At 43.6% G+C, this 13,919-nt stretch overlaps 1 protein-coding gene across 5 annotated transcripts in view; it reads right to left on the bottom strand.

Annotated features, from left to right (window-relative positions):
- Window positions 1–13,378, bottom strand: part of Syk (spleen associated tyrosine kinase) — an 84,489-nt gene extending 71,111 nt beyond the window's left edge. For all 5 annotated transcript variants that reach the window (XM_004870055.4, XM_021248498.2, XM_021248496.2 and 2 more), the window contains exon 1: window positions 12,811–13,378. The gene's annotated coding sequence lies outside the window, so the exon portion shown is untranslated. The remainder of the gene's footprint in view (window positions 1–12,810) is intronic.
- Window positions 13,379–13,919: the final 541 nt, after the last annotated feature.

The following is a 13,919-nucleotide window of genomic DNA, read 5'->3' as shown; positions in this document are numbered from 1 at the left end:
CATATCTGATAAACGACTAGAAAAGAGCTTTAAGAATGCCTAGGTCATGCAAAAGAGGTGCCATTCTGGCAGTACCAATCAAACAAGAATGACGATGGCACAGCTTCCAGCTAGACACTTCAGAAGTGCATGGCAAGGGCTACAGCCATGTGACAGCATTTTAGAGCTTCAGCATCACAGTGGTGCCATGAACCCTTGGTGTGTCCTTATCCAGTGACTGGGGATGGAAGAGTTAGGAAAAACACTCTCCTCTCCACATACTGCTTCTTAAGCCCAGCTTACTAATTCCCAAGTACATCATCAGTGTATAGGCAGTTTGCTTCAAAGTCAGGCGACACTACGGAGCAAGAGCTACTCTGTTTCTGTGACCCTGCTGTAATCTTTTAAAATGATATTGCTTGTAAGAGACCTCTTTTTTCAATTCTCAAGTGACCAGTAGCTGTTTACCCTTGATTTCCCACCCTTAACCATGAACATTTTGCAGATGGCCTCTTCTTTGCAAGCCACTCAGCTTGGTGCTTTGCATAGAGGACCTGAGGGCCTGACAACAACCCTAAGGGATGAAACTATTTTTAGCCTCCTTTGGTAGAAGAGGTAGCAAGAGCTTATGTGTGTGCAAATGCTGGGCCCTGGTTCCTCAACCACACTGTCCCAGAGAGGGGCTGAAGAGCCACTTCTTGGAAGTGGATGTTTCTGGGTCAAAGCCATGATCCTAGAGATTTCATCACGAAGTGTGTGCAATGGATCTGGGGACTCTACTGATGACTGCAGCACAGTGCTGCAGGGAAATCTGGGGCGGTGTGTGTGTGTGTGTGTGTGTGTGTGTGTGTGACAGCACAGTCTTTCCCAGATGGCCCATAGTGACAGCAGCCTTTGGTCACCAGCTGCTGTAGCCTGCAAAGCCCAGACACCTAGCCACAGACACCAAGAAACCATAGCCCAGGATCTCAACCAGGAGAGGAGCTGTTTGTGTTCATCTCAAGAGAAAAAAAATATTTCACATGAGCAGGCATGTAACAAATGGTCTGTGGTGGAACAGAATAACACTAAAAAATTATTCCAAAGAAGAAAACCACTCAAATCACCCTGTGTAAAAAATGGTAATGGTGGGAGTACACACTTGTTCTCTGAGAATTATTTTATGTGTATCTGTCTCCTACAAGTGTGTCAGTAATGTGCTGAGAGCAGAGAACACTGACATTCCCACACCAATACCTTCCTCTAAAATTTCTGCAGACTGACAGGCTTCATGAAGACAAGTTCCCATGAAAGAAGTGTTCACAACAGGCAAGTATCTCTGTCTCTGTCTCCATTTCTCTCTCTCTCTCTCTCTCTCTCTCTCTCTCTCTCTCTCTCTCTCTCGCACACATACACACACCAAATAGGGAGGGACTACTCTGGGCTGTCCAATCTGCAATCAAAGGCATGTAGAGCTTCCATTATACCTAGATTATAGGTATAATTCCATTATACCATTATACTCCAGATTGCTCTGCATATTTACACACAAACACACACACACTTATATAGGTAGATAGGCATTTGTGAAAAATAAATGACACTCCAATGTCAACTACATCATTATTTGCTCAGTTTTAAAAATATATCATGACTTGTTACATTTTGCTTTTTCATTAATATGATTTGAACACCTTTAGATCTTGATGTATAAAAAATTACATTTTTAAAAGACTGCATAGGATCCCCATGCATAAATTATAGCTTATTTAGCCTATTCTTATATTAATACATATTTACCTCCTTTTGGCTATTACAAAATCAAATGTTGCAATGAATTATCATATGTGTACATATAATTTCTCACTTCTGTCAATGTGCATGTGTAGTAAGTTCCTAAAAGTGTAATGATTGAGTTAAAGCATTTGAGTATTTCAAATTTCAGAAGATATTACCAAATGGCCCCACCAGTGCTCAATTAGGGGTTTTTTCCTTATTAATTTGAAGGAACTCACCCCATATTAAGGCTATTGATGCTTTATTATAAGCATTAAAAATAAACATATTTATAGGCTTTTTCATTCATTTATATATTTGTAAATTTGTATAGAGATTTGCTTAAAGTTAAGGAAATCATGCTCATCAGTCTTTTTTTACTGTGGATTCACATATCCTATCAAATTTAGCGGAGCCTCTTTAATGCACAAGTATGTAAAAACTTGCCTAAGGTTTATTATTTTTATTACTGCATTTCTATTTTGTACTCTTTGTTGAACCTGGATTTTGGTATATAGAACAAGGGTTTTTTTCCAAGTGATTAGCCGATTCTCCCAAGGCCATTAATTCATAGCCCCAAACCCCATTTGCTCTGCACTTATTCCCATTCATAATCTGAGACTACTGTTCCACTCTCCATAGTAGCCTTGCCTTACACTCTTGTAGGATTTCTCTCCCATTATCATCTTAGTTTTCATTTTTCCCTGGATCTCTTCTTTTTAAAAGTTTTTGCCAATCTGAACTGGAAGACATGTTGTATGTTAGGTATGTTAATTTGCTTAATTGCACTTTTAGGTACACCATGTGCTGTATCACCTGTCCATCATGCTCACTGAAGTGACTAGACAGCTTTATTTCCATACCAAGGGTGCCCTGAAGCTGCGAGTGGCAGCAGGGTCTTCATGCAGCCACCTGTAACATGTCATGTTGTGTCCCCCTTGCTTCCCAAATTCAAAAGTAGAGTCCCAACCCCAGTATTTCAGAAAAGTTTATTGGAAATGGGTGTTTTATAGAGGTGATTAAATTAAAGTCCCCAATCCAATATGATTTGTGTCTTTATACAAAAGAGATAATTTGGACACAGAGACACACACAGAGGGAGAACTTCATGTGATGACAAAGACAGCCATCTATGAGCCAAGAAGAGGTCTGAGCAGACTTCCTTTTGGCTCGTGAAAGGAGCCCACCCTGCCCACATCTGGTCATGGATGTCTTGGCTCCAGAACAGCGAGAATATCCTTTTTGATTTAAGCTGGCCAGCATGTGGTGCTTGGTTAGAGCAGTGTGAGGCAAACTATGACACCACTCCTCTATGAAGGGGACCAAAGCAGTTTCCTGAGTTTATCTAGAAGAAATAAGCTGCAAGGTATTCCTTGCCTGTCTTTGCAGCCATTAGTAGTCCCTTCAGTGAGATAGTCCTTCATAAATAATCCACCTTCTTTCTTCTTTCAAGCACAGGTCCTTCTCCCTAGCTGCCAAGTTGCCTTTCTTTGACAGAAGCATTGACATCCACCTGCATCACAAGTGTTCCCATAACTGAATGGAAATGGGCCTGAAATGTCCTCTTTCCTCCCACTCTATGCCAACTCTTCAGGACACCAAGTACTTCTGCTTTCCATCCCTCAACAGTAAAGCACTCAGACAGCAACAATCCTGCCCCTGAAGGGGATGGCCACAAATATTGTACTAGTCAGCTTTGCATAACTGTAATGAAATACTCAGGATAAGGTATTTATAAAGGAAAGCAGGCTTATGTAGCTCAGTTTGGAGGCTCAAAGGCATAGCGCTTGCACTGGCTGTTCTGGTGAAGCCCTCATGGCAGATGGCAGATGGCAAATGGCAATGACAGGTAACAGTCACATCTTGAGTCACAGAGCAGAGAGGAAAGAGTCAGGCTTGCTCCTTTCATTACAACTCTATTGTCAGAATTCAATGTTTGGATGGGAAACACTGTAATCTAGGGACCCAAGAACCTCTCACTTAAAGCTCCACCTCTTAAAGGTTCCACAAAACCTCTCAGTATCAAACCCCTGGAGACCAAGTCCCTTGGGGAACACTCACATCACATCATATTCAAGCCGCAGCAGACATCTGGTGTGGGAACAATAGCAGTATACATTGTTCCTGGCTTGGAAGGAGCTTTCCACGTGACTTTAGTTCACTCTGGATTAGCCTGGAAGTGAACTTACTGTCTGTGGAAGGGAGGCACATGAACATCAGGTTTTCTCATATTAACACCTGATGGGTCGGGTGAATTCCTATGAAATTTGCGGTTTCTCTGCAGGTTGCATGAGACTGTCCCTAAGATCCCTGTTACTTTTAACATCCTATGCATGTTTACATGCTTCTAAGAAACTGATGGTTTTGGACTCTCCATGTTCTAATTATCAGTGTGGCCTTCACAATGGGGCTTTCTTCTTAGGCACACTTCCTGCATGAACTACAGGATCAAAAGTTGACATTGAAGACCACAGAAGCCAGTGGTGACTTGGGGAACCAATGATCAAGGCCTGTAATGTACCCACCCGTGCTCTAGCAAACCTCTTCTATTTCCTGTTTTCTGGGACTCCCTTCCACACAGCTATGACCATCAGCTGATTGGCGTTGCTAAAAAAAGGAAGTGGTGGCTTTCCGCCTCCAGTATATATAGAGAAAAGAAAGAAACAACATTAAGAATACACTGTAGAAGCGCAAGGTCCTGAGTTTGATCCCTGGTACCAAAAAAAAAAAAAAAGAATACACTGTAGAAAATGCATCCGTAAATGTGTTGGAGTGCTGAGGAGGCATTCCATACGCAGAATGGAAACTACCACTATCCTTAAGACACACATGAAGGAGAGTGAGGGAAGTCACTGCAAGTGTGGGCAGACAACAGCAGGCAAAGGTAGAGGAAGCCCCTAGAGTGCAGCACCTGGGAAGTAATAGACACCTAAGGGAGAAGGGCAAGAGGAGCAGTAGAGGATGGGAATACGTGAGACAGGGGGCAGGGAGAGGGGCAGTCAGGTGCCCTGCCTCTCCAGCTCCTCAGCTGTGAAACAAGCAGCTGAAGTCCTCCTTAGGAAAGGGTATGAGTTTGGTTTGGTTTGGACAGGCATGGTGTAGCCAGATACACTAAAAACAGAGGCTGCCATCCCATACATCAGTGATTGGCTCCTGCCTTGTGTGTCCATATATCATCTTCTCCTAGCTCATGGGGGCAGGCTGCAAGAGAGACACCCCACAAATGTAGCCTTTAAAGACTGCCACCCATGGTGCCTCAACAAAAACCATCAGCACATGACCCAGAACTATCAAGCATGTCAGGAAAGCTCACACCACAAGTAAGAGACAACAAATGAGCAAGCAGATGATGAGGCAGAAGGATGACAAATTTGAGGTAAGACCCTGTCTCAGAATTTAAAATTAAATACAGAAAGGGCTAAGGCAATAGGCATGCAGTAGAATACCCCTAGGTTCAGTCCCAAGTACCTCTACCCCTCCCAATAAAGGAGCAAACAAATGAACCAACGCCCAAAGAGACTAAGGGTACATGCAAGGAGAGAACGTCAGCATGGGAACTAGTAATCAAAACTGCAAGAACCTAACACATTATTAACTACATCCTTGCAAATGAACCATCTGCTTGTTAACACAAAAAAACTCCATTGATAGACTGAATAGCAAGAAGAACAGGGCTGAAGAGCTCTCCTGAGATAAAGATTACCCTGATAGTGCACTGCAGATGAAGGAATGAGAATGAACAAAAAGAAGAACATTCATGGCAGCATTTCTTATAAGAAGAAAAATCAGGAAAAAAAATATGAATGCCTATCAATATGCTCTCATATTTTCTATTCTGTGGAATAAAATACAGTCATCACAGATATGGAGAGCTCTCTCCCATACCCACATACTGTTGATGGAAAAGAAAGTTGCAGAGCTAGGAAGGTACGAAGCACACACACACACTCTCCCAGCACAGGAGCTGCTGAAGGGACATACATACAGATGAGTGCAAAAGATAAAACTGCTCTCCTGTGATGGGATGGGTGGGAGTGGGGTCTGCAGGGTTTACTACTGCCTACTGCATCTGACTTCTTTACGCATGGGTCCATCATGCAATTGAAAACTTTGCAAAAGCAAAACATTGGGCCAGGCATGGTGGTGCAAGCCTGTAATCCCAGCACCTTGGAAGGCTGAGGCAGGAGGACTGAAAATTCAAGCCCAGCCCAGGCATGTTGATGACTCAGTGAGACGTTGTCTCAAAATAAAAAGGACTGAAAATAGAGCTCAGTGCAAAAGCCTTGGGCTTAATCCCCAGCACACACACACACACACACACACACACACACACACACGGGCACATGCACAAAAAGAGAAACAGAGAGTGTCTTAGTCATGTTCCCATCAGTGACACCCATCACCTAAAGGAGGAGATGTGAGGTTCATATTGGCTCAGTTTCAGTCCACAGTCAGCAGCCTCCAATGCAGAACTAGGATGGCAGAGGGCACAGTGGAGGAAAAGGTGCTCAACCCATGGCAGCCAGGAAGTAGAGAAAAGAGCTGGGGACAAGAATGCACCTTTCTAGGTCATGGCCCCAGAGCCACCTCCCACCTGGCCCCACTTCCTAATAGCACAGTCAGCTACTGATAGAACATCCACTGATAGAACAGTACCCCCATGATTCAATCACCTTGCACACACCGAGTATTTGGGGGGACATTTTAGATCTAAACCATAATACACACACACACACACACACACACACACACACACGGGGGGGGCGGGGCGGGGGGAGACAGACAGAGACAGAGAGAGGAGAGAAAGATCAGGATCCCTGGGGAGGGTGAGGCAGGAAGTTCTCAAATTCAAGCTCAACCTGGGCAATACAGTGACTTAGCGAGACCCTGTCTCAAAATAGAAAGGGCTGGGGATAATAATCTTTGAGGTCAAAGAAACTCACTATTTGAATCATTTCCAGGGTACCATTATCAGTCCATTCAAGACTGTAGGATAGATTCCCCGAGTCATCCAGGCTCTGTCCTCCCCGGGGCAGTGACAGTTACATCAGTCCTGCCACAAGCTGGGTAGAGGCCACTGCGAGCACCGTCTGCTCCCAGAGCACAATGAAGCCCTCTATGCTCAGGCCATTTATGAAAACCTGAAGAAAGTGTGGGCTGGGGTGTAGCGCAGCAGTAGAGCACTTGCCTAGCACATGTAAGGCCCTGAATTCAATTCCCAGTACCACAGGAGAGAGAGAGCGAGCGAGAGAGAGAAGGGGGTGGGATTTGAACCCAAAAGGACCTGGATCGCCACTCTCAACATCTATAAAAAACTCAGTAAGTGTGATTTTGAGACACTGTATCAATACTTCAAGTATTCTTAGCACTTAAGATGAAGATAGCCACAAGCTTCTGCCTGTACCAAAGCAAACCCTGAAGAGCTATAAAGCAGCAGGAAGAAGTCACCTGTTTCCAGCTGCAGAAGCCCTGGCCTGCACGGTACTCTCAGAGCGATGTGCTCTGTGGGGTTAGGATGGGTCCGTTCAGAGAACTGGTATGCCTACCACCTGCACAAAGGCTTTGGACAGACCCAGGGAGTGCATCCCTGACTGCTGGACTTTACTCCATCCCTGGCTGATGAACACAGCACAGCATTCAATTTGGGAACCAAGGAGATGGAGCGGAAAGGGAGAAATGAGCTCCAAACTTATGATAAGGAATTTATAACAGGTAAATTATAGGTGAATGCTGATAAGGAGCTGCCAATACAACCTAAGGCAAAACAAAGACTAGCATAAGTAACTAGCAGAAAATATATTTAGTCAACAAATTCCTCCAAGACATTCTTCATTTATTGACATATGTGTAGCATGACTTAAGAGTCAATATCAGATTGCAGCAATAAAACAAGAATCCAGAAAAAAACAAAGTTGAAACTGAGAGGTTACTTGGCATATCTATCTCTGTGGAAACTTTTGTTAAGAGGGGTACTGGCTTTATGTCAGAAAGGTAGGAGGAAAACTGTAATAGATACAGTGCAAGCCAAGCAGCAACCCCCAAAACAAAAGAAAGTTTTACTCCAGGAGAAACAGAGGGGTACAATAAAAAGTAAGTTAACACAGTATATGCCGTGTATGTCTGTTGGCTGTTGTTATAACAAAATACCTGGAAGTTGGTACTTCACAGAGAAAATAGGTTTATTGTGATGACAATAGTTGAGGCTGGAAGTCCAGGATGGGGGAGTTCCCTATGGTGAGGGCTACATCACATGATTGACAGCATCATGTAGGAGCCCATGCAAGGTGGGTAGATCACATTGGAAGCCAGAAATACGGGTTATTTCGGGCACACTCATGCAGGAACAGAAAAGAGCTGCAAGGCACTACATTAAGCCTTTCTTAGGAGCATGCATGCCCCATGCCTAATCACTTCCCAGTGGTTCCGCCTCTCAACACCACAGCACTAGGGATCAGGCTCCCAGCACAAGCAGTAGGCACACCCAATCACATTCAGATCACAGCATATTTCCAGGGTCCTCGCTCTCCGGTCTGAGAGGTTGATACCCCTTGCTGCCATCCTGGAATGCTGGGCACTGAACACAGGTACAGGGAACAGTGGGCTTCCAGCCTGGTGTGGCGACTGGGGCATGTTGAGACCAAGGGGCCACTAAACGATACATCCACAGTCACAACAAAGTAATCCCGAAAACCTTAGCAATCTCCAGTTGAGAGTAATTATCCTGGGATGGTGTGCATGGCAGGTGGTCCAGAACTACCGATGCCTCAGCTCCCAGACTAGGAAGTCACAGATACTGCCTGAAATTGCTGCCTCAAAACATTTTGGAACTATACCTAGTTTAAGGAAATGAGCCTAATTCTAGAAGAAATAGCTCAAAAGATGTAAGGCTTACTTTAGAGGAAGAGGGAAAGCCTAGAGGTAGCTGTTACAAATTAAGATCAAATAAAAGGACAAATTAATTCAGATCTCACCAAAATATTTCCATGGCAACTAAAAAGGAACCGCCGTACTCACCAAGACAGAATGAGGATTTGAAGGACCCTAGTTAGCAAGACAGACTCCACACTGCTGTGGAAGGAACCACCTGCCTGCCCTTTAGATGAACTCAGGAGGAAGCTTAAAAACCTCCTCCCCTTAGAGAGTCTCTGAGAAACAACAATTAATCAACTATTGTTTTACAAATGTTCTAACAGCAGGACTTTCCGATTCTGTACCTTTTGCTTGCTTTACTAGTTCTATCCCATAGGGGGGGCCTAGAAACTGTTGGCCTCAAAGGTGTATAAAACATGTTTGTCAACCCCCAGTCGGGGCTTGAGTCTGATGCTCGGGTCCTGTCCAGTAATAAACTCCTGTGTAGATTTAATATCGGTCTCTGGTTGGTTCTTTCTCGCTGGGTGTAAAAGATTTATTGGTGAAGATTAATCAATGGAGTAAGAAAATCATGAGGCACATGTTGAGCACTCAAATATTTTTTTTCATTAAGTTTATTGGTACATTTTAGGTATACAATATGATGACATTCATCATTGGGAATTTGTACCAAATATTTTTATATTAATCAAATATTCAAAGATTGGGCTGGGTACAGATCAGTATTTAAATTCATTGGTATTTAAATTATGTATTTCCCTAAATCTCTACCTTGGGCCGTTTCTCGCCTCATTAACAATACCCAGGTCCAATACTCGGGCATTACTCACCTGAACACCAGGCCAGCCTCTCCTTGCAGATATACTACCTGCTTGGTTTACACTGAGAGTTGGGGGAAGTACCTTTGTTCCTCCTGAGATAGCACCCCTCACAAAGCTCAGAGTACTTGCCCCTCTGTGGTAATGCTGTCTTTACCAGCATTTTTAACTGTCTACTTTCTCCTCCTACCATGTGCCTTTGGGCTGGCCCTCAGAAATAAATATGTGGTTTCCAAGAAATAGAATAAAGAGAGAGCCACTTTTAGATTTATTAAACCAAATGTAATATAAATAAAAAATATTCTTTTTTGAGTATCTATGGAATTGGCTAAATTTATATTTAAGATTCCAATTTGACTACCTTTCAAGAGAGACAGAGTGAAATGTATTTGATTCATAAAGAAAAAATCCAATGGGTACAAACAAACATGCCATAAAAATATACGAATGTTCCCACAATCCACCCAGTCTAGTTCTTTTCATAATCTTACCAGTTTTTCAGTAGAAAAACTTCTTTCCATAGTATTCAAATGAAACCTGTTCAAACTCAAGGTAGAAGAGTAAAGTGTTAAGACACAATCAAGTTGGGCAATTTAATTGTAATCTCTTGTTATCTTTTTTGAACTCTGCCTTTTGACTTTAATTGCTTTCTAGAAGGAAGAAAAAAAAACCTACTCAGTGTGTAGACATTTTTTAATAAGTCCTCAAACCTCTAAATTCTCATTTATCTCTATCCAGTAACAGATAAACCAATGCAGAAGTGGAGGAAAATGTATGTTAAAACCTGCAAAACAAGGGTAGGAGAGGTGAGTTGGGGGAGGGAGCAGTTGGGAAGAAAAAAATCTATTCATTGAAAGTTGAGAAAGCAGCAATTACCTCAGATGACAAAGACTGCCCTGCCATTCCTCAGGTAGAGATAAGAGAAGTAGATAGAGCCAGCTGCAAAGTGAACAGGAAACTCTTTCTCTTAAGAATATTTTGCAGCTCTAAAGGGTGACAATAACCAGTTCCTGGGTAATTTCTGCTCTTTCTCTCAAATCATATGACTGAAACTGGGAAACTGCTGTTTGAAATTATATCACTAAAGGATGAAACAGTTCACTTACTTGATGGATCCATATTTTGATGGATTTAATAGTGATATCTTGCTATTTCAAAGGGTATGAACAGAAGGGAACTGTCCATCCAATTACCAGAAAGTGAAATATGGGGCTATATAAACACACATCAGGGGTCAAATACCACAAACTCAAGTCCTCAGCCTCAGCTCTGAAAAGCAAGTTTTTAAAAATTGTTTTATGAATTTTAGGGAATTTTATTCAGTGACAACACCTGCCCTAATCTGACACATCGCTAGTCTTTATTAACTCTGTGTAATGAGAATATTCATAGTGTCCAATATAAAAGTACAGAAATATTAATGTGTGGGATGAAAGGATGCTATCAGACTGTATTTAGGTAGTTGTAACCAGCAGTCACTACATATGAATGCCTTTCTATATTCTGATATTTAGATTCTAATTTTAAATTCTATGTTCTGAAAAATCCTGAATTCCAAAACACATCTTGGCATGAGGCTGTTGAATAACTACAGACATGTATTAAGTTGTATAAGTGAAATTCTACTAGGAAACCTTTGGTTTAACAAGCAGAGAGGTTACACCAACATTAAGAATAAGCCCAAAGAAGACCTATGAGAACCATTTCTGAAATGTAAACCTGGTAATAAAATAATCTTTCTACCAACTGCATCTCTTAGGTAAATGATAAAGACCTAAAGCATATACCCCATTTGCATCCTAAAGTACACTAAAAAACACTAACACTATGTAAAAAATTCAATAAGGCACTTCAAACACAGAGAATACAAGTCAAGTTGTTTATTGAAAACACGTCTCTAAATACATTAATACAAAAGTATGCTTTGGATAGAACAAAATCATTTGACAAAATAATTTCAACTGGCAATGTTTCTCCCTTAAAACACCTAATACTTTATAAGAATTCAAGTCCTTTAGCTCAAATACAAATATATCCATGCACTATTTGGACTTTTAGAGAACAGGAACACGTCAATGTATTTAATTAAGGAGTTGCTTGTAAAGGCAATGAAGTAATCAGATGATAGAAATCAATTCAATTCTAGGAATTCTCAGGCATCATATAGTTACTCTTTTTTGAAATATGAAGATTCAGATATGGCTCTTCAACTTTTTTCGATTTTTTTTTTTATTGGTACATATTTGCAATACATCATGTTTACATTCTTCATGGGGAGTCAGTGCATGTACACAACACAGCTGAGCTCCTTCTTCTTCCCCTTCTCCTTTTTTTTTTTTTTTTGTACCAGGAACTGAACTCAGGGACTTGTGCTTGCCAGGCAGGCGCCACATGGCTGAACTACATTCCTGATCCAACACAGCTTAATTCTTTCATCTCCATCTCTCCTCCCTCTCCTGTCCTTCCATCTCTTGGTCTCTATCTCCCTACTTCCTATATCTATCTTTTATTTTGCTCTTTATTTATATTGTGGGTTTCTCATATAAGAGAAACCATACAACCTCCAACTTTTTTGTTTTGTTTTTACTACATACTAATATGTTCTGAAGGTTTAAAAAAAGGAGAAAAAAAAAGAGAAAGCCAACAGTTTTACTGTACTTCAGCCCAATCTTTGGTCAGTCGGCCAAAGTTGGTAACATAATCTGCCAGCTTCCAACATCAACAGATGCAAACTTTCACTTCTCCAATGACTGTACTCCTTGAACATTCAAACTAATGAAATTCAATTTTATCGTTTTTAGGTGAATTCAAGGTTTGGGGACCATGCTACCCCCCCCCATTATTTAATTCCAATTTACACTTTATTACTTTAAACTTCCTTGTTCCTCCACATGCACTGGCTAGGTTCCTTTATACTGAGAATGGGTCGACCAGAACAATCGTCAACATTAGTGGGTTCAGAAAGGTTCATTCCTCTGGACACACACACACACACACACACACACACACACACACACACACACACACTCACACACACAGCCTGCAGCACTTTCCCACGGATTCGCCTAAGCGGCCTGAGGACCTCCTCTGGTGTCCCAGCCCGGACTCCCCAGGAGCGCGCCGCTCCGCACTTCCGGACCGCATGGTCCGAGCCCCTGGGTCCCGGCGCCGCAGTGGGAGCCCCGCGCCTAGGTTCCGGTGGGAAGCTGCCAGAACCTGTTGTAGTCAGTGGTTTTATCCCACTCCCTCCTATTTTCAAAGGCCGCAGGCCCACGAACACCTTCCCCTGCCCAGATTCCTCTCCCCAGTGGGCACTTTCCCCTCGCCGGGGCCCTGCCCGAAGGCCTCCGGAGCGCTTCGCGGGGAGGGAACGTGCGGCCACACCTACCTGCGCCAGGTGAGGCAGGGCGGTTCCGGGGAGGATCGTCTTCGTCCGGGCTCGGGCGGCTCCGGCGGTGCTCGGGCGTCCGGGCGTCCGCGTGTCCTTGCCCTTGGGTCGCCTCAGCCGGCAGGCGCGCGGCGCTTCCTCATTTTGGGCAACTTCCTTGTCTTCCTCCCGCCGACCGCGCCCGCGCGCCCCGAACTGGGCGAGCGCCCGCGACGCCGGGTTAGGCCGGGCCGGGCCGGGCGCGAGGGGACCGCCCCGTTACCGCCGGCCTGAAAACGCGGTACCTCCCGCTGTGCGGTTGACGGGGTAGGAGGACCTGTGCCCCTGACTGCGGAGCCTGTGGCCACGAGGCCCGCGGATGCACAGAGCACAGGGCCGGAGCCTCGTGCCAGGTCGGTGGCAGGGCTAGCGTGGGGCCCAGTTCCTTTCACCGGGCCGGCCTGCACCTGCCCCACTGCTCGTTTGCTGTTCGCAGCTGAATGTATGAAGTCCGATCCTTTTCTACAGCCCCTAAAATGGATTAAAGCACACACCCCTTTTCTTCTGTTTTCTGTGAAAGTTGTCAGGAGCCGCTTGTGTCAAACCTTAACCAGCCACAATAATAAAGCCTCGAGGCGATGAACCAGGAGACCACATGCCAGTACTTGAGGAAAAGAACAACGACGAAAGCCTCTCCTGGAACCACAACCGTGCGCAGAAAACTTCTGCAAAGAAGTCCGTGCTGCAACTTGCACCATCCGGCCTTGGACTCCTGCCACCCTCATTAGCGATCCTAGTAGCCAAGGATTACTGCTTCCAAACAATTGATGTAATCTCACTCGTTTTCTCTTTAAAAATTACCCCAGTCCTCAACTTCCTTAAATCCCCTCAGAGTTTACTGTAGTACACTTAATGCCATCACAATGCTGTGCTACTCCCCAAAACCCTGTTCTTTTCAAAGACTGTCTCTTGTGTTGTTTGGGTTTAGAAAAAGCATTCTTCTTTGAATTTTCCTCACAAAACAATATCCAGACCTTGATAACACTAGTTGTTAGTGCCTGTTTTAAAAAGCTATATCCTAAGCCCAAGTACAATAATTGAAATGAAGCATAGTATGTCAGCTTAGAATC

This window comes from Heterocephalus glaber, unplaced genomic scaffold, assembly GCF_053883595.1.
Source record: "Heterocephalus glaber isolate CG9 unplaced genomic scaffold, H.glaber_assembly_v1.0 deba00000621, whole genome shotgun sequence".
Taxonomy (NCBI): domain Eukaryota; kingdom Metazoa; phylum Chordata; class Mammalia; order Rodentia; family Bathyergidae; genus Heterocephalus; species Heterocephalus glaber.
This window is presented reverse-complemented; position numbering and strand designations above follow the sequence as displayed.